A 21,547-nucleotide genomic window follows, 5' to 3' on the forward strand; every position below is an offset into this window, starting at 1 on the left:
TGATATACAAGTAAGGCTCTCTGTTTTTACTGATTTTGTACAGATACATCCAGACAAACATTTATTTTCTTGTTTGCATTTATTTTTAAATGTTGAAAAAAACAGAACTTGTGTTGCTTTTTGAGTGATTTTAAATACTGTCTCCCATGACTGCCAGGTCAATAGCTGTGTGGATTGATCAGTAAGGAGGTTAAAAAAGAAACTAATTTTAGTAAAGAGGCTTAAACAGCAGTAGATATGCACAAGGCTGATACTGAAATTTGCATATTTTCAATTACGTGCATTGATTTATGTTGTGCGGGTGTTCGTAGTATTGACACCTGGTAGGCATTCAAACAGGAGTTCATATTTATTGATTAAATAAATGTGGAAATAAACTAATTTCAGCTTCATTTTTTCACAAAACCCTAAATAAATACAGATTAATATAGATAAAATTAGCAAAAAATAAATACAGATTAATACAGACGGAAATGTAAACAATTAAATGAAAAACAACACCATAAAACCGGGAGCCCTAAATATAAGTCTCTGAGGACGTAATTTCATCTTTCGCCAAGCAAAAGGGAAAGACAATTCCAATCCTTTGCCTAGATTCCGGCACTATCTCTATATCCATCAGTTCTGATTCTATGGCAATAATTTTGAAACCAGAGGCAATGTTGGGGTTGCCATAGCTCTAGAATTCACCAAATGGATGGTTCAGGGTGGAAGTTAATGGGATAACACTTTCAAGTAAATTTATAGTGTGCTCCCTAACAGAAACTGTCTTGCCTCTCTCATTTGAATAGCCAAACGCTCTGCCGTCAAGCTAAAGAAAATCAGGGGGGCAGGAAGGGTTTAGGGGACACCCTGCTAGTCCTTCTGCCTAGGAGAGTAAATAAAAGAGATCACACCATTTGTCAAACACTTTTGCTTTAGGTGTCTCATAAGCAGCCCATATGCTATTTATACATAACTGGGCCAACATATGCCTTAATAAGTACATACTGTAACATTGCTTTTTCGGTGGGCGTTGAGTGCAAGGATGCAAACAGGATATCCTTTTATACAATTTCTCCACTAGGTATAATATTCACCGAATATTGTCAAATGTCTGCCTACATTTAATAAATCCTGATTGATTAGCGTCAATCTAAAAGGGAATGTAATCTTTCATGCCATTGGCTAGAATGTTATTGAATATTTTAAAATCAAAATTAAGAAAAAATATGGGTGTATAAGAGGAGCGGGTGTATAAGAGGAGCGGGTGTATAAGAGGAGCAGATGTCTGAAGGCTTGCCTGGCTTCTGTAGGGAGACCATTTCTGCTGCTAAGAAGGAATTATATACCTTGGTTAAAGGTGGGGCCAACTAAGTGAGCAAATGTTAAAAAGCACCGAAGTTGCAGCGAGTGAACATATCATCTTCATATAGGATTCTGAAAAAAAAGGCATCGAAAGGAGGCTGTGAGTAGACCATTAATGTCATCTATGCTAGGTATTCCAGTCACAACAAAGCCCTCTCTGACCTCTCCATAAGAAGCAAGTTGAGTTGCCCTTTCAGCGATCTGAGGTAACTCAGTGAGCTTAATTTGCCCTCTTCCCTATACCACTGTTCGACTTCCAGCCTTTATTTCCATATGAAACACTTTATCTCGATCAGCTCTGGCGACGATGTATTTGCCATTTTTTACTGCCTTGAAGGTAACACAGATGTTTGAAATGGGTCCCTCATAGCTTTAAAAAAAAGCTAAATCATATTATTGAATGTGAATGCTTAATTTCTGCTCATACATTTTGTCCTTCGCTATACCAGCATCAAACCTCCACATTCTCATTTTCCCTGCTAGGTCACCTAGGGGCATGTCGTACAGAAGAGTCAGAGAGGACATCATCTCCCTCTTGTAAAAAGGTAACGTATATTAAACAAATTGTATGCTTTAGCATTCCTTTGCTGCTATGACCGTCACCGAGTTAGACCACCAGTTTTAGATCTATATAGACACAGTTCAGCAGTCTGATACATAAATTGTTACCAATTCTTTCAAATATGCGGAGTGTGCGTAGTATTACTCTTGCACCTCTTGCCATTTGGTGTATCATTCAGCCTTTTAGGAAATGCTTCTATTGGAATGCCCGCTGAACATTTTTACATCTGAAAAGTACACTCAATCATTATGCTGTTTGTCGTATTCAATTCTTTATCTCTTGTATGCAGTCTATTAAGAAAGCAATCAATTCTACTGCTTTATTTCCCAGCATTGGCAAAGCAACGAGGGCAGGCTTCAACGTGCTAAATAGGATTTGTGCATGTAAGCAGTATTTTTGAATGCCTTTGTATACATTGAAAGGCACATTAAAGCCAGGCCTACTAGCTTCGCCAATGCTTGTTTTCTCATTAAACTCAATTCAGCTCCTAATCAGTTTTTCATTCAGAACCTTTCCACTGACTTGGTTAATCACCTCAGTTACACAAAGCACATATAATTCTGAAATTCACGAAGCGCCCCTTGGCACCACAGCATTCAATTCATTTATTCATGTGCATTCATTCTGGTTCAAAATTTTATTTCAGTATTCTTACCTTTGCAATTTTTGGTAGGTTGCACTCCCTGGAATTGTAGTTGTATACATCCTTTGTTTGTATGCTTCGAAATATCTTACTAATGGCTTTGTCAACATTTTTGTAAGAAAATTGGAACGGTTTTCGTTCAGTCTGGTCTTGACTGGTCTCTTCGGGGGGGGGGCTCGAAACATTTGAGAACGGTTTTATTAAGAGGCTCTTAGCCATCCCCCAAAGCTCCTTTATTTGCCACCCAGAGGCAGAGATTGGTTACATTAGTGACTTGATTAAAATGCAACCCCTCCTTCTATGGCTCAGAATTTGGACTAAAAGACAGACTTCCTTTAGCAGGGCTGTGCTTGCGGATTGCTTAAAACTTGACCACTGTCTGAGTATCCCTTGGATGAAGTATATCCAGAACATCTGTCGCAGTTTGGGACGGGAGGATTTGTTCACCTCTCGCAGCAATGCGCTAGCTAGCTCCATTGTGACTTTGAAGAATGCGTTTCTAGAAGGCTGTCTGGAGGGCAGAATGCAGAGGGCTGTAGACAAGCCAACGGTCCAGACTTTCATGAGGGTTTTGTTTGAGTGTCAGTCCTGCACCATACTTAATATGGGAGGGCAATACGCATCATACATTTTTACTGGTTAGAATCAAGTTATGCACTCTGCACTTTTTGGCTGATTTCCCTTCACAGGGTTCTTATTTTTCTCAACTACCTTGTGACGATCAATCACTGATTGCTGAGCAAAAACACTATCTGCTGACCATTCTTGGGGCGGCAAATATATGTTATTGCAGAGCGGCTCTTATTTACTTGCAATCTTTGCCCACTATTAAGATCTGTATTTTTGCCGCTGTATATACTGAATGTGCCATTAAGCAGACGGCCACTTTTAGGTCTTGCTGAGCCCAGCGCATGCGCTGGCTCGGAGAGACATTTTAGAGGTGAGTTTTCAAAGTGCTGCTGGCTGGCCGAGCAAACCGCTAGCCTTCAGCAGCACTTTGAAAACTCGTGCTTTAGCGCGTCATCGCGATGACTTTCGCTTTCAGAGCGATCGCGATGACTTTCGCTTTTACGGCCGCGTGGCTTTACGTTTACTGCTGCGCGGCCAATGCTTGTGGGATTGTCATCCTGAAGAGATCTATCGCCTGCCATTTGCTGCCATTCTAGCAATGGTGACATCCTGTCCTGGAAATATGCTGACAGCAACCTGGGTTGTTTTTTTGTCACAAACAACATCCCATTCTTCCAGAATCCCAAGGTGAAAAAGCACAAAGAAATAACCCTATGGCATGATATGTCTCCAAGGAGTGGCACTGAAGAGGAAGCAGTTTCATATTCTAGTCAAGCAGACACTCTCGTAGTTCCATCTGGAGTCATGGGGGAAGAGAGACAGTTTGTACAGAGCCGAACTTACTGTCTAAAGAGGCAGGCACCAGGGCTGTTAGATCTTCAATCACGCCTAGTGCCATTGGTAAAGCTGAAGGGCTCTACCTTGTAGCATATCTGCAGTGTAGATGATGTTATGTCACAACACTGTATGGAAGGTGCATATAACAAAGTGAATAACAACACGCCTATAATGGCAGCATCCTTCAAGAGAAGCATTCTCTCGCTGATGTAATAGTAAGTAATCCAGTGCTTGGAAGCCCCTCATAATATAGATGGCAGCTTCGAGGTTTACCTTCATCGCTTTTCCTTAAGCAGATATTTCATAGCAGGCTATAACATTAAAAACCGTCTGGGGTGTTAAGTGCAAAGGGTTGCTTGTTTGTAGATAAAAATATTCTCTAGAATTCCAGTTCAGGTCTTCCGACAGCTGAACTATAAAGCACTAAAAAACAAAAGCTGTTCCCTGTGAGAAATGGTTTCTTTCCTGGTAGTGGAAGTCTACTATTTGCTTTATTCAAATATTTCAGGCTGGCCAATGGGATTCTGCACTGCTGTCGGCCATGATTCACTTGCAACCGGGCTCAGCTTCTGGTTTCAACAGCTCTTATCAGTCGCAATGCGCACCGGGCTCTGAGACCTTTGGAATCAAACAGTTTTCATGTTTGCTGCCTGTCGTTATTATTGCAGACACTTGTTTGAAGAATTATTCACTTTTATTTTTCGGTGCAAAATCTGCCTTAGAAAAAGACACAGTTTCAAAGCCAAATGGTGATGCTGTTATTCTAAAAAAAAGTAGAAATCAAATGGTTGTCCAGTATAGAAACACAGCTATGCCCGTGTTGGTTTATTGCTTTTGTGATTTATGAGTGAAGCAGGTTGTAAAATGGCGGCCAGGCACAAACAGCAGTTGCTAAGCAGTTTGTCAGATGATGCCACCTTGCTCCATCATTGGCCTAATAGAGAGAAAGCGAAGAATGACCTGTCCAGCCTGAGGTTGCTTAGAGCGCCTGACTGGAGGAGCACATACATTGATATCTTTTACAATAAGGGAGTCCTGATTTGACCTGAACTTTGGTGAAAAGGAACAGAGTGGTTCGTTGATAACTGGCAGTCAGAACAGAGTTGTCCGCATCGCTGAAAAACATGGTCCTTCTGTCTCTTTAATCCATTGCCTTTCTTCTACTTCTTTCTGGGCCGCCCACTCACCTCTGTCGTATTGCCTCCCACTGTTTCTATTTTCTCTTCTTGAAAAATCACCTTTTAGAACTGATGAAAAAATTCACTGGAGGCCAGTTTTGGTATGCCAGCAATAATTTATTCTTTCCTCAGAAACCCTTCTCTTCACTCGAACTTCTCGTCCCACACTCTGAGTTGGGCTATTGTAGTAGACTGACACACTGATTTCTGTTTGACTTTTTTTAAACCAGTAAACGGTCTAAACTTAAAAATGATAAGTTGGGCGTGCCTTAGTTGGGCGCTAATTGTTCTTTTCTCACAGCAGTCAAAGATCTTGGATGTTTGAGCCCATTACCAAATCAGTTTCACCAATATTTCCTATAAACAGATCTATTTCCCTGAACTATACAGTGGCATGCATTCCATATTCAACAAGGAGTGATCTCTGATTGTTTCTAGTTTCTTAAGTGCGGTGGGGTGGGGTGTAGGTTCTTTAGAGGGCCATTCAGTGAAGATATAAGAAGGGTCCTCTTTGGCTAGTCCTTCGTCATTAATCTCAGGGTCATCTGTACATGTTGTTATGATTCCTTCTTAAAAGATGCAATCTGGGAGGAGGAGCCAAGATGGCGACCGGGACGACAGCGTAGGCTCCCGGCTCTGTGAACCTCTGCATCCCGCACAGATATCCTGCATGAGATCCTTAGCCTGCGCTATATGCCCGTGTTGGTGAATGAGAGCGGCAACCGATCGTGTGACTCCGAAGTTTCTGGCGGCGGTATCGCCGGAGAAATGTCCAGTTGACGTTTGCGGCCTGTGCAACCCTGGAACCGGGACCTCGAGTGGACAACATGGCCGGGCGGCAGTTCAACAACAGCGGCCTTTGATGACTGGGTGGAGTCGGCCTAACCGGAGCGGTGCGAATATCGGCCTACATTTCGCCGTGGTCGTTCCTACCACTAAGCGTAGCGGAACGAGTGCATGCCCGAGGTGGCTAATCCAAGATTCCCCGGTGCTTGTCTCAGCCTTCGCCGGTGAACCGCCCGGCCGCCGCCCGTAACTCGCCCTGATTTTTGCGGACTGCTCCCGGATTTTCGCGGGCGCAGGTCCGTGGAGGGGATGACTGTTGTCCGTGACCACACGCCGGATATATTTTTTGCCTGCCCCCGAAACCCTGATTCCAGTGACATGGAACCTGAGGCGCTTGTCCCTGAGTCCTGGTCCCAATCTGGGTTGGACCTACTTGGCGGCCATCTTGACAGGACGAAGTCTACTATCCTGTACACTGGGTCGCAGCACGGTTGGAAGTGTGCGACTATGAGGAGCGTAGCGGAGCGAGCGCCGAGAGCTGTGCTGGGGTATGGTGATCTTCTCGAGGCTCTCGGTGCCCTTCATTCCACCTTGGTTCACGGCGCCTGGGTATTGGGGAGTAAGCTTGATGGGGTGACATCAGCGTTGGAACAGTTGCTGCCTGCCTGTCCCCAGGTACACGGGGACTTCCTACACCGCACACAGGAGGATAGTGTCGTGGCCGCCCCTGTGGATAGTGACCAGCTGGAAACTCCGGACAGTATCTTAACGTGTGATCGGCTGGCTGTGGGTCTGGTCTGTTCCGGAGGTCTTGGACCTGAGTGGGGGGTGGTGGCCTTGTCCCGTGCGCGGCCTCCGGCAACCCAGGCAATATTCAAGCAACGGTCGCCTGCTCTGGCCGATTTCGCCTTCTTGGACCTTGTGTGCGGTGCAGATCCTGGGGCAGCACTGGGAAAGATGACTCTCCCTACTGTTGACTGTGTTGGTGATCAGAGACTTCCACCCTACTTGTGTGTGTCGTTTCCTGTTCTCTTTTGGACGCTCCTCTTCTTTGTAGCATTGGACATGGCACTGGGTCGATGGGTATGCATGGGTAGATTCGCAAAGAGTGGCCAAGGATAAGGCTGATCCTTCAGAGGTGGTCATCTAATAGGCGGGCGGGCTCAGGGGTTGCGTGCTCTCACGGCATGACTGTTAGTGTAATAGGCGCATAATGCTCCCCATTCTTCTTTGACTTGGTCGATTCTGTGTTGCTTAATGTTTGCTTTAGGGGAAAACAAATTGTGCGGGAGGGAGAAGCCGGGGGCATGTTTTGAAGGCCCTCCTCCAGTTTATTAATATTCTCTCTACCCCCCCGTCTGGTGGGGTTTCTTTTCCTACTCCTCTTTCTCTGTTTCTTCTATATTTCGGGTCTGGTTCCGGGGCGACAGGCACGCTGCTGGGGGGGGGGGGCTGTACTCATCTGCAGAGGTGCAGGGTGGGGGGTTGGGGCAGGGGATCCCTTAGTCTTTAACCCTTTTTTTTCCTATGGCCTCCTTTTTCTTCTCTTATTCTTCTTTGTCTTTCGTTTCTGGGATCAGCATGGTAGAACTCCTTCGTCGTTACTCGCTGCGTTTTCATGTGTGCCACAATTTCCGTGGTGTTTTCTGGGTTTTAGGGCAGGGGACTGCAGGTGCAAATGGCCGTGATATTCCTCCACATCCTGAACTTCTTGTTTCAGCGCCATTGACTAGACAAATTGCTGTTTATTGTGGACGTTTATTATTCTGCCTGCCATTTCTTGCTGCCGGGAAACTGTTTGGCACCTGATCCTTCCATTCTCCCTTATTATAAAATGAAAACCTTTTGTATCATGGTCTCCTACTTGGGCTGTTTAGTGGCCGAGAGTATACCAGCATGGAGATTCTGCTCCCCGAGGTGCTGCCTGTGATAAATATTGATTTCTGTTACTCTGACTGCTTAGCGGCCGGCCCCGGGGGTTGTAGGCCCATACTTGTTATTGGTTGAAATGTCAATAAAGGTTTTTCAAAAAAAAAAAAAAAAAAAAAAAAAAAGATGCAATCTGGAGTACAGGATAGATTAAGTAGTAGATTTATTAAAGCAACTCGCCAGTGCTGCTGTTCACTAGCAGCCGCCCATCTGCCAGCAGCCTCCCATACAACTGCTCATATCATAACACTCCATAGAATCAGTTCTTAAAGCGAGAGCGCATGAGAGTCCTACAATCCATGCTGAACATTAAATGTAAAACAAGTTCCTACAGATAATGCACCTATGCAAATGAATGTACGCATGTCTTAATCTCGCTGGTGCAATTCTTTTTATAGATGCAGCCAAGCATGGCAGGCCCTTCTAAAATTCCAAAGTGCACTGGGGCACAAGAAGTGGGTGCAAACTCCCAGAATGCCCGTAGAGCCCTTTCTGTAATATGGCTCTGAGTGGGGATCGTGATTTTTCAAGTGGCTGAGATGATGGTTATGGTCAGTCCAGATGGTATCGTAGTCACTTTTATGCCTGGTGCATAATCATAGTCAGCACCAGAACGCAAAATATAAGGACTGAAAGCGTACCAAGAACACGAGAATGCACTTTTTTAGGTCTCGCTGAGTCAGCGCACATGCGCTGCTCGGAGAGACTTTAGTAGGTGAGTTTTCAAAGTGCTGCTGGCTGGCAACAAGCTTGCACGCGCAAACCGCCAGCCTTCAGCGCCATCTGTCTTTCCTCTTGCTTGCTCCCTGCCTCCGCGCCTCCCCCCGCCTTCGCGCTTACAAGCGTAAGCAAATTAACATGATGCAGCATAACATAATGGCTACTGATATACACCATTTTAATTCTGCTACAATTTCAAAAAGCCAACAATAATTCAAATCCACTTGCAAATACAACATACTGGGCGAATGTCACTCTCATGCCTGGATGCTTGCATTTGCAACAGCACCACTGCCCCCAGAGGACAGAAAACGAACAAGCAACTCAAAATAACAATACAAGTTATGTTATGTTCGTTGTAAGGACATTAACGAGCAGCAGACTTGAATACTGCTTAGCCCTCCACAGAATACAAGAAAGAGAGGTTTCTTCTGCAAGCCAATAGGTAAACAGCATCTCTGAATTTTACTAACTCTTTGTCGAGATCATCAATAAATTCGGGCTACAGCGCAGAAAAATCTACAAACTCGCCTTTAGAAGTGTAAGTTGCTCCATCGCCATTACACTTTTTTTCCCTTCTGGATAATTGTATGTGGGTGGTGACAAGAAAAATGCAAACTATTTCATCTGCAGGATGCAATACACAAATACATCAACATTTCTACACAACATATATATTGAAATCGAACCGAAATGATGGCTCCGTAAGTTAAATGATCACTGCTGATATCTGCACTGCTCTGCAAGTCAAATGTTCAAATCCCTGCAAAACAGACAGTCTTTGCGCCTTTTGAGGTCGGCAATTTGATCACCATTAATCTGGTATAGTAACACCGCGCATTTGCAGGGCTTACAAACGGGAAAACAACACATACACACACAACCACACACACAACTACACACACAACTACACACACACACTCACAAACACACACACACAACCACACACACACACACAACCATACACACACAGCCACACAACCACACACATACACAACCACACACACACACACACATAACACATACACACACACAACCACACACACAACCAACCACACACAACCAACCACACACACCACCACACACACCACCACACCCACACCCACACCCCCACACACACACCACAACACACACACACCCACAACCCCACACACACACAACCACACACACAAAGGGAGGAGAGAACTGCAGCAGGACCATCGGCTCGATCAGGACAGCAGAACCACCGGAAAAAGAACCCCTCGGCACGACCTGGGCAGCAAGAAGTTGTCACTGGAGACATTGTGATCCTATGAACAATAGTGTCATCAATGATCTAATCCAAACTGTAAACTGTGACAAATAACATCCCTATATATTGCAGTATCACAAAAACAGCAACAAGCATTGGCATAGCCATTAGGTTTCGCCTTTGGGACCTTATAAGTGTTTTGCCATGCAACAGTTGTTGTTGCACCAAGGATATTGTGCTGCATAACTAAATACTTATAAGGTCCCAAAAGCGAAACCTATTGGCTATGCCAATGCTTGTTATGTAATGTTTTATGAATTTTAAAAAGATGATATTTAATGGATTTTTGTATACTGTCTAATGTGCTTTATGATTCGGTGGTTCTTATTCTTTTATGGTCTAATTAGACCGAATAAAGATATATGATGATTACTGGTCTCTTTGTTTGCACCTCGTAGTAAAGCCCATTGGAACAGTATGTTGATTGATTATATCCCAATCTCAATGAACACTTTGAAACTCTAAATTACGATTACTTTACTAGTATTTGGAAACATTTTATTTCCTTTAATAATAATTGAACAGTTTGCACAGCTAAGGCAAGGGAGGGTTTACTTAGTTGGTTGTCACAAAACGGTTTGAATTTGACTCCCTTCATTATTAATTATGATTTTTACTTGGTGTACTTATATTGTAATCAACATTCAGAAAATTATATAGGCTAATGGTATGAAAATAGGATGCCACTAGGTGATGACAGGTGTGTTAACACCTCTCTATTAGGACACCGGTCCATAGGATGCAAGGTGAAATAGCAGCTAAACAGCACAAAACTCCATATGAACAAATGCATGTTTTGAGTAATATGCAGGCAAGTCAGTATATAGATCCGGTTTAGTTCTGTCAAATCCATAATTATGCAGCACACACTGTGGCAGCAAAATTTCATAATTCAGTGGCCCTGTATCTCCTAAATAAACAGATTTGAGAAAACAAACGGGGAGTGTTAAGAGAGAATCAAAGAGTGAAGGCAAGTCTGAAGAAATGAAAAATTTCAATGGAAATGGATGAAATTAAAAGGCCAAGGGAAAAGATGAAACTGGACCGAGGCAACACGAGCCTTCTGGAAGTGAAAGGAGATAGGCTTACAGGTTGAGACTGAAGCAGAAAATCCAATAGAGGTGCTAGAATGCGAAATCAATAACATAACATTAGTGCAGTAAGAACGGGCCAGGGAGGCAACATGAGATGTGAGGAGGTGGGGGAGTGCAGGAAAAGGGAGACTTGAAGGATAGGAAAAAGAATAAATACTGCTGGGAAAGAAGTCTGCTCGGTGGTTACAGGACATAAGAACTGGAAACCGAAAACTATGTAGGTCTATGGTTATAGGCGGAATCTATGCACGTTTGTGAGAGTTGTTTTTACTCTTCGCCTTGCCTGCTGTATCAGGCAGTCTACGGCATCTCACCTTGGACACCTGAGAGGGTTCCACTAAGGCGCATCATAAGATGGATGTGTTTCACATGCTTATCAATGAGAACAGGTTTGTATCAGTCTCTGCAGTGATTGCTGCTTTCACCTCTGGGGAAGCTGGTGGCCTTCCAGTAAAGGGATTTAACAGATCTATCACGCCTGGAGGACACGCAACACGCACAGCACATGGCATCTTCTGAGCAGTTGTCTGGCAGACTCTTGCTGATCAGCATACATGTTTAGATGCCTCAGCTGTGTAGCACTCTAGAACCCTACAGAGATGAGTTAAAGACCCTTTCAGACTTTAATTCTATGGAGCCTAAACGGACTATGGAACACATAGGGAAGAGGGGAATTAACAGAATATACAAGTCATTAGTAATCAACTCAACAGAACCTCTGAGAAAAATGCTGTAAAAATAGGAGCAGATAGGGCTGGAGGACGACCAATGGACAGAGGCGAAGATGGCCTGAGGCCGCCTGTTATTGTCCACTATTGGATGCAAATTCACCGGATGAAGGCTAAAGTCCTGGGACAGATAATAACCTTACACCCCAAGTTGGCAGTGCTAGGCATAAAGGAAGTTCATGAAGGGACTAGATAGGCCAAACTACTGCTGACAGTGGGTATCTTGATGGCCCAACGAGGCACAGCCCGCCACTATAAGGCGCAGGAGCTCCGCACCCTTCACAAATGGGATACGTATGCAATGAGAAGCCCTATTTACGATGCTTACGCCCAGACATGGGTGCCATAGCTCACTGTGCCGAAGGTCATGTCGTAAGGTTAGAAGGCCCTGTGCACAAACACTTCCATTTTACATGCTCATGCTTAAAGTTAAAGACACAATTGATTGACGGAATGCAGAACAAATCAAAACATGTGTAAAGTTGACATATTTTTAAATGGTGACTTTTAGCACACATTTGCTCGCCTGCCCGTATTAGATACTGTACTCAGAAAAGGTTTGCTTACAATTACATTTCCTCATAGGCACATTATCATACTATAGAACATTATGTCCAAGGACTGGGTACACTGTGCAAATTAGCCTGGTTTGTTATCTGTTCGGTGACAGCTTTGGGTGGGTAGAATCAACATGATAACCGGACCAGAACTCGGGCACAGTACGAATGGGTTTAGTTTCATTATATAAACTGCACCACGCCTTTATTTAGGCAGAGGAGCATTTCAATGGATTGTCGTGGCCGCCCAATGCTTGAAATCTAGTCCAGCTGAATTCTATCACTATCCCAAGAGGGACAGTAGCCCGCTCTACACCAAGACTGGCTACCAGATGACCCACACACACAGGAAAATGGGGAGTTAAACCACTCCAAGGTATTGTGACAGAACTGCACACCCTATGTTTCCTAGGATAGGCAGCGCTAGATAGGAGTACAATTATAAGTATTTGTATAATCAATGTAAGTGCACAATGGTTGAATTGTTTATCTTATTCACCATTCTCGTAATGCTGGTTAATGTGCTTTGCTTCATTCTACTCATTATTACAGCACACATATTTTACACATCATTCCAATTGCTTCAATAAATGTCTGAGAGGCTCATTTGTGTATTTCTTGTGTCTCCCTTTGGCCATGCCTTAGTTAATAAGGAAAGGGTAGATCTGTTTCCATGATTTCCTTGGGGAAATCAGGGTTGTCAAGTTCTGAGGTTGAAGACACCATCCTGTGCCTTGTAAGGTTTACAGGTCCAGATGGCACACTGTGAGCTAGCCAGGAACTAGGTCAGCATATTCTGATGTTATCAGTGGACTCAGTCCCCCACAGTTTTGACGCTTAGGCTACCCAAACGCGTAGTCTTACTGAATTAGTAGGAACCATACGACAATCAGCTCGAGCTGCACCTTACGGACGAGACTGCGGCCTAGAAGTTTAGGCTGGACTGTTTTACTGGGGAAGGACCAAGATTGATTTCCAGATGGCTGGTCCCAGTCTGTAGAAGCACAGAGAGTATAAAAGATGCATTAGAACGCGGTCTAGATTAAGTACCAGTGGCTGAGATCAATTTGAGCTTTCATCTCCTGTTTTTTGTCTTAATGTACTCTGCATCTTCAGAGAGGGTTTGCAATGTCCTATTCTTTTTGTTGACATTCAGTTCTTTCAGCTGGGCAGAGCCATGGGAGCAGCCGGTCGTAGTTTCTGTTCTACACCAGGGAGAAGGGCGAAGGCCCTTTGTTGTTCTACATGTCTGGCCGCCCACTCCCACGCCACAATGACAGAAGGAAAGCACAGTACAAGAGCTCACATTATGATCTTGCCACACACACACTACAATCCTCAGACAGCATAAGGAGCCGAAGCAAACACTCATGCACAACATGCCTTTCCCTCTACCACGCAATCATTTGTGGGGTGTCACAGACCAGTTAGGCTCCTCTTTGTGACACCAAAGATGGTTTCTGATTTGGCGCTAAGAAACCCTCAGTGGGGTAATGTGCGCTTTAAAATAAAGAACTCGAGAATGCATGGCTAGCATGAGCCGGCTGTTCCGCATAGCCTTCCTCTTTGTGCATCATTATTTACGCACTGCAGATGGATATTCCGTAAACGGTTACCAAAACAATCTGATGCTAAGAATAGCGGATATCACGATTGAACTGCAGCTTCGGTAAGTGAGTATTTAGAGCGCACTGCATCATCCTCGCGCTGACATCTGAGAGGAGTATTATGGGATAGTAGAATGTCATTCATTCGTCACAACTCCAGATATTAACCCGCCCCTAAAATCGAACGAAACTATGTTTCTCAAGTGATTTACATCAAACACAAATCACACACAAATTACAATCGCCATGAAACCGATCGTCTACTGTGACAACTGTTGGAGTATTTTTAACTAGATCATTTCAACACTACAATTAGCTTCGAAAATACATTTCTTTCACAGGTTCAAAAATAGAAAGTTGACTCGTGTTTGCTTCTGTGCAAGCTATTTAAAGCGATATGTACAAACAGTACAGAATGCAGGAGCTGAAGTCACCGCTGCGCTCCTGAAGGCCTTTAATGCCACCAAGCGGTTATAAATGTGAACTGCAAAGCCTGTACAATTAACTCCAGATACTAACACAACCGCCGAGTTTGCTAAATACACTATCAGTGCCAAATCGCTGTGTCGGCAGGACACCACCGTTTTTTAACTGTGAACTGTTCCCAGAGTGCAGTGTCATTTTAGGAATTTTGAGGCCCTGGACAAGACAAACTTTAGGGACCCCAGTCCAGAACAATGTTTTTATTTTATTACATGATGCCAAACAATACTGAATGCTAAAGGTTGAGATGGAGTAATAGATGTGAGACAGAAATAAAGATGCACTTGCCAGGACGCAGAGAGACCATATTTTGAGAACCAAAAACAGGGAAGGCCACTAACATAGAAGTAGGCCTAAATGTTGGTACTGATCAAGGAGGCTGGACGCAGTCGCGGACGGCATTAATTGCGGGTGCGGTGGGGGGTTTAATTTAATAATAAATAAATAACTTACCTGTCTGCTGGCCGGGTCCTGCATTTTCTCGGCGCCTGCTCGCCTGCCTCCAGGAACACGAAGCAGGCAGCCAGCCTCCCTCCCCTCCCCTAAGCCAATCACAACACTGCAATGGCAGCGTTGTGATTGGTGGGGACGACCCCCAGCCATTAGCTTTTGGGGAGGCCATATTCTCCATGTAGGCTGCATTGCCTACAGAGGGCCGACCAAACAGTCATTGCGCCCTCAGGAGTGCGTACACCCCTCGTCTCCTGCTGGCAGAGCAGCCCCGCCCACCCACAACTAAACATAAAATGGTAATAATGGGAAGTTATTACCACCATTTTATGTTTCTGCTTCTCGCACTGCAAGACAGCAGTGGGGCGATGCTCCTCCGCCCTAGTGGAGGAGCAGCCCCTGGCTGGACAGCTACAACACAGGACCAACCACTATAGGACTAGACTGCCACATCTCACAAACCTAAAAAACAGGACTGCAAATAAAGACAGAAACAGACCATTGGATCAGGGGTTGTGCACCTTGCTCCACTTTAAAATAATTTGATAAGCGAAGGCCGAAAAGGAGATCTCAAGTTGTGTAGTATTACCGTGGAAATGTGTAGGTGTGAAGAGGTGTCATCTTTGCCGCACTCCTTAAACTGCGATGCAATGCCCTCTGGCTGTAAGGTTGGGGGCCGGTTTTGAAGCAGTGGGGGCCGGTTTGAAGCAATGCTGTAATATCTGCCCCCACTAAGAAAAGCAGCAGTGCTGGGGGCCGGTTTTGTGTAGCAGCAGTGCTTCATGCTGCCCCCCCACCCCCCTTATGGGGGTGGGGGTCAGTCCTACAAAATTGCCAGGGCTGCTTTGGGTTCCCAGTCCGGACCAGCCTCTGGCTTCCTCGTTCCAAAGAGCCATTAATTCTGCGTTGGCCCAACGGAGGACTTTGGCATGCCTCTGTGGTAACCCCCCCCCCCCCCGCCCCCCGCATTAGGTGACTTCCAACTCCTCGAGATTGAATGTCTGGCAATGAGAAGGGTCAGATCTAGGAATCTGGTCATAGTCCGACGAGTCCTGGAGCTGCAGTAGGCGGCATTCCAGGTTCTTCAGGTCCTGGCGGCAGGAGGCTGTCACAAGGGTAGTGCAGACAGTGTCCCAGAAAGCCCGGCCACTGGGGCAGCCTTAGAACATGTATTTTATATCTGTGTGCAAGGCCAAACCTCGTGGACACGATGCGGTGGCAACAATGTTGCTGAGCCGCTCTGGGGTAAGGTCCACGTGATGAGCTAGGTTGTGCTGAATGTATTGGAGCCTGGCGCTGGGGGAGGGATGGGGCCTGTCCCATTCCCTCTGTGTGATGGGGTGCCCCAAGTCTTCCTCCCACCACGTCTGTAACACAGTCAGGGACGGCTCGGAAGAGCCAGGTGATCAGTCGCTTCTCAGATCCGAAGGAGTAGAGTGCTCGGGCCAGAGGGTTTGGGGAGGGTACCGCGTCAGTGACAGTTTCTTATAACTGGTCCAGATAAAATGCGTATTCCATACCGGTTATTAGTTTACTGCATAACAAGGTTTATCTTTTTTAATTGGAAGGACTTATACTCTCTTGTTTAATTAATATCTTTCTCAATTTGTACAACCGTTTATGTATACCTGATTAGTGACAGAATCTGTGATCAATAAAAAACTTTTCCAATATAAAAAGGAATGCACTCGGGCTTCAAGTATGTGGTGTTGGTATGTCTCATGTTTACGGGAATTCCCAGGATTACTTCAAAGAAACTGCAACGGTTACATTATGACTACCTATCTCAAGCTCTGTTAAGTGGAAAGTTGGAACAGACAACTGTGGTCCGGCTAAGTTACTAAGAGTGCCCCCAAAAACACTAATAACATTGGGTGCACGGATGGGAAATTGGAAGCAGCAGGAATTGAATAGCGACCTTCCCAGACAGAAATACAGACACAAGAAGATTGGGTCTGAATAAAATCCCCAGATAATATATGCTGTAAACCACTATAGAATTGAGATATGTGGAAAGTGTCATTGTTAATTTATACCAGTCATTCTTATCTGTGAAAAGTCATAATAGATAAATTAAAAAAATACAATAAAACAAGATTATGCATATCTATTCACCCACACAGATGTACAGGTGTACATTTCTGTATAAGGAAATGTGATGCCAAAGTGTCTTGACACTTGCTACCTTTTTTTGCTTCTCACAAGAACATTTCCCCATGTCCAACAGAGAAGCCTAGTTTTCTACATCCCATTAAGTTTTCAGGGTGCTTTTTCCAAGTCCAATGCTGAAAAGAGATCTACTCCTGCCTTTGAACAGAGTAAAATAACCAGCATTTCCAGGGTGGAACTCTACCTGCAAAAATGTTAGCGAAAATCTAGGTTTGTGCATGTTAACCATTTTAGACAAGAAGATAGGGAACTTTTCAGATGGAAGAGACCATACCACTGAACGGGGAGGTAGGAGGGCAGTGAGGAATCTTCAGTTAGATAAATGTATCATCAGAAAGAGTGTTACTGAAGGTACATAACTTGTTCTTCTGATGGATAATTCTAACCGTGGATTCCTCAACTTGTGAACAGACACCAAAGCAGTAACTCCCAAGGTAGGCAGTCTGTGGAATGGCTCAGAGTAAAATGTCCAACAGGACAGAGCGAGCAAAAGGGCCATCTTGACACACCTGCTGAGGCAGAAGAGCTTCATACACGTGTGCACTGATGCCCCCTTTGGCTGCATGACAAAAATGAATGACAGGCACTCAGCATGCTAGTAGTAGTAGCAGCCATGGCCCTGGTGGGTCAGGCTCTTTGTCCTTCTGGAGGCTGCTTGGTAGCCAATGCATAGTAGATTTTAATGCAGATAAGGATCTAATCTATCAATAGGTGACCCTTTTCTGCATCACCATGCTCTTATTCCCTCCAGAGAACCCCACTAAGAGCCAATTGTCCACCCAATGTTCTTTCATGTGAATGATGTGAACACTGAGTGGCCTCTTGGGGTCTAAATGATGGAGTCTATCTTCTTGCGATGGATGAGGCAGAGAAAATAAAGACGAAGTGTGATGACTACGCCATCGTGAAAAAGGCATCAACACCTTCGGTAGACATGCAGCTCGAGTCCTTTAACACCAGTTTTGTTTGGAAAAAAGATTATATCAGGAGGCTGGACCCAAAGGGCCTGAAGCTCATTCACCCGGCATGTGTATGTTATCACAAACAAGGAAGACCATTTTTAGAGTGAGTAGGTGCAAAGGAGGACTGTTCATTGGTTCAAAAGGGGGACAAATTAGAAATGTGAGAACAAGTTTTAAGCCCCACGGTGGCATCTCAAAGGTTTACTGTTGAAAAGTGCTCTAAATATTCTAGAAAGCGTATACCCACCAGTGATTTAAATAAGGATGGATTGTCCGGTAAAAATAAAAAGCAGAAAGGGCCGACAGGTTACCTTTAAATATATCAAGAGCAAGACCACTCTGGGCCAAAACCAAAGCAAACAACAACACATCTGATAGTTTTGCATACAACAAGTCCAACTGGTGGGAATAGCACCCACATACAAATTTGTTCCAGCACCCTGCATACACAGATTTCGTTCAAGGACACCTAGCTGCCAAAATGACATAAAGGGGATCAACTGTTGCAGCTCAATCTCCATGCATGGAGGATTAGGTTACTCAGGCTTGGGTGCAAGAGCATGCCCTGCTGCTGCAACAGGAGGTCCTACCAAAGTGACATCCTGATTGGGAGATGGATGCTGAAGTTCAGACGTTCCAGGTACCACACTCCTGGCCCAATCCACAGCCACTAGAATGACTTGGGCCTGGTTCCTGATATTCTTCAGCACTCTGGGCAAGTGAGGAAGCAGCAGGAAGGCATTCAGGAGTATTACGCTCCACCCTAGATGTAATGCATCTCTGAGAAAGTCTTCTTGAGAACTCCAGTAAGCAAAAGTACTGATTTGAGTTCTCTGTAGTAGCTAAGATATTGAGCCAGGGTTCTCTCCACTGTCAGAAGCTGCCCTATGCCACCTCTGGATTTAATGGTCATTCGTGACCCTGTAGGCGCTGCAGGGTGTGTTTGTCTGCTCTGGCACTTAAAGATCCCACCATGTGGTGTACCACCAGGAAAATTCCTTGACGATTCAGCCAGCTCCCACTGCTATGCAATGGGGTACTGGTGAACCTGAAATGAAGCATGGCAAACTGACAGTGCTCTTGGACCACTTTGAACCGCAAGTATTTTCTGTAGGCCTGCAGGACGAGATGTGAAAATAAGCGTCTTGCAGTCCCAGTGCTACCATGCAGTCTTTGGGATCCCGGGCACAGAGAACTGAGCCAAGGTGAGTATTTTGAATTTGTCCTTTGCAAAAAGGCAGTGAGAGGGGCAGATCTAGAATAGGACAGAGGCCTCAGTCCTTCTTTGACACAAGAAAGTGCCAGAATTAACACCCAGTACCTAGTTCCGAGACCAGTACCCTCTCTATGGCTCCAATGACAAACACAGCCTGCACTTCCTGGTATAAAACAGACGTAGAAGTGGAAAAGAAGTGGTCTAATATAGATGGCAAATGCAGTGGGTCGAAAAGGAATGGTAGAATGTAGCCCCGCTGAACAATCTGCAGGACCCATTTATTGGATGTAATGTGTTGTCACCTCTACAGGAAGCGTCAGATCCTGCCCCCTACAGAATGGCTGTGCACCAGTAAGGGCGCACCAAAATGGCTCAGAGGTTGTGGGTGAAGGCATAGAAGACTGAGAGGAGCCCTACCCTATTGGCAAGGTCATTGTTTACTGGGCCACATTCAGGACCTCAAAAGGGCTGGGAGGCCTGTTAAGCAGGCGGTGGGGCACAACATTGAAGATATGCTAAGGTCCTGCCATATCCCAGAAAAGGCCCAAGAAGCATGCCCTGGCTTGGTTCTTCTTAAAATGCTACAAGGTCAAATCTGTCCTCTCACCAAACAGACAGGAGTAGTCAACAGGCAAGCCCAACAAGGATGCCTGGACGTGTTTTGAGAAGCCAGTGGACCTCATCCAGATGTGTCACAGAAGCCCCACACTGGTTCCCATAGCTCTACCCAGAGAGTCTGTTCAGGCGCAAGCAGATGACCAATTTGGCCACATCCAGACCATCTTTAACGGTTCGGGCGAAAGAAGCTCGTAAGTCCCCTAGGACTAAAGGTAAGATTCACACTTCTGTGTCCTATAGTGTGTGGATTTTGTGACCGAGCAAACCGATTGCGTTGACCAACCTCAAGACAAGACTGGCTGGGGAGAACATACATTTTCTAAATGTGTTTACTCATTTTGACTGTCATGAGTCGTGGTTGGAAAGGTGTTAGGGTTCACTCTATTGATGGTTGCCCATTCCACCAGACTTTCAGCTAATGGATGCTGTTTTAGTAAGTCTGGCTCTCCTGGACCACGTCTATGGCTGGTGACCTGTCGGTTGACTAGGGGACCAGAACATGGTTTAGCCCCAGTGCCTGGCATTAAGTCAGTGAAGGCTTCATTGAATGGCAAAGGAGGTTCGGTCAGAGCCTGGCCAGCATGTAGAACCTCAATTAATAAGTTTGTTTTAACGTCCCTAGTGGAGAGGTGGCGGTCATGGACCTCAGCAGCCATCCTGGTCATGGTAATAAATGAAGCTCTTTCCTCTGTTGGTGGCCCGTGGGTGGGGACCAACCCAGTATCGGGTGGAGTGTCCAGCCCACTGACATCCTGTGGGATCATGTACCAGTTTTCACCATCACATACTGATGCAAAGTCTTCCCCATCTGCATCACTATCATCTTCATAATGCTGGCTCAGGTCAGAGTCCAAGCCAAAAGGTTGGTATATTGCGCGAATGTGCAGCGGTGGAATCATGCCCGAGTCAGACGGATTCAATAGAAGCTGCAATACAATAAAGATCTGTATGTGGTCTCTGCCGAGGTCGAGACAGTGCTGGTTCCAAGACGAACACCATGATGGGTTGCGGGTTGTCTTCCAGTGCCATTGGTGCCAGCATCAATGCTTGTGGAACTGGTGCAGATTTTGACACCGGCCCGACACTGGCACTGAACCTGAAGTGGGGTCAAGGGACCCAAACAGTGCTTAGGGCAAATCTGCCAGTGGTAACCTGACTGGAAGACTCTGCTGAGCTTTAGGACCAGGAGGCATGCCTGAGGGACCAGAAAGCATGACAAAGATGCACAACATTGCCTCTCAAAAGGGCTCCACCTACTACAACGTCACAGGTGGATTCCTGGATGGAATCATCTTGTCTGAAGAAGGAGCGAGACCTTGAGGCATGGTAAAACACTTGCTCCTTCTCCAGAGAACAAGGAAAGTGGGAAGGAATGGAGTGCCACTTGGCCTCTCTATGTTTCTCTTTCGACTTACTCAAAGACTTCACCAGTGAGAAAGATCTGCCTCGGGAAAGACTTCAGGAGTGAGAGCGGGAATGGGTCCTCGCTTTCGATTTGATGTGGAGCTAGATCAGTGCGGAGCCTTCTGGTGTTTCAGCATGTAGAGCTCTGTCTCATGCTCTAAATTGGCTTTAGGGTGGATCTGGGCTCAGTTGTCATTGGCTTAGCGTCGTTCGAAGAACATAAGCACCAGAGGTACACCTCGTGGGAATCTGTCACAGACATTTATTTGCAACATTCCCCAAAAGGACTAAATGCTCATTTTAGGAGGTGACATCCCTTGCTCACCAGAAAAAAAAAATTCTAAGAAGAAGGAAGAAGGGCCAGATCTGTGTCTGAAGGCGAGGAAAGAAATGAAC

General features: G+C 45.2%; 1 protein-coding gene and 1 long non-coding RNA gene across 3 annotated transcripts in view; one reads left to right on the plus strand and one right to left on the minus strand.

Moving 5' to 3' along the window:
• DNAAF5 (dynein axonemal assembly factor 5) overlaps window positions 1-21,547 on the minus strand; it is a 242,131-nt gene that overhangs the window by 18,949 nt on the left and 201,635 nt on the right. The window lies entirely within an intron of this gene.
• Window positions 1-21,547, plus strand: part of LOC146796642 (uncharacterized) — a 63,600-nt gene that overhangs the window by 1,112 nt on the left and 40,941 nt on the right. The window contains exon 2 of the long non-coding RNA XR_014969652.1: window positions 1,831-1,892. This is a non-coding gene — a long non-coding RNA (uncharacterized LOC146796642). The remainder of the gene's footprint in view (window positions 1-1,830; window positions 1,893-21,547) is intronic.

The sequence above is a fragment of the Triturus cristatus genome, chromosome 10, assembly GCF_964204655.1.
Source record: "Triturus cristatus chromosome 10, aTriCri1.1, whole genome shotgun sequence".
Lineage (NCBI taxonomy): Eukaryota > Metazoa > Chordata > Amphibia > Caudata > Salamandridae > Triturus > Triturus cristatus.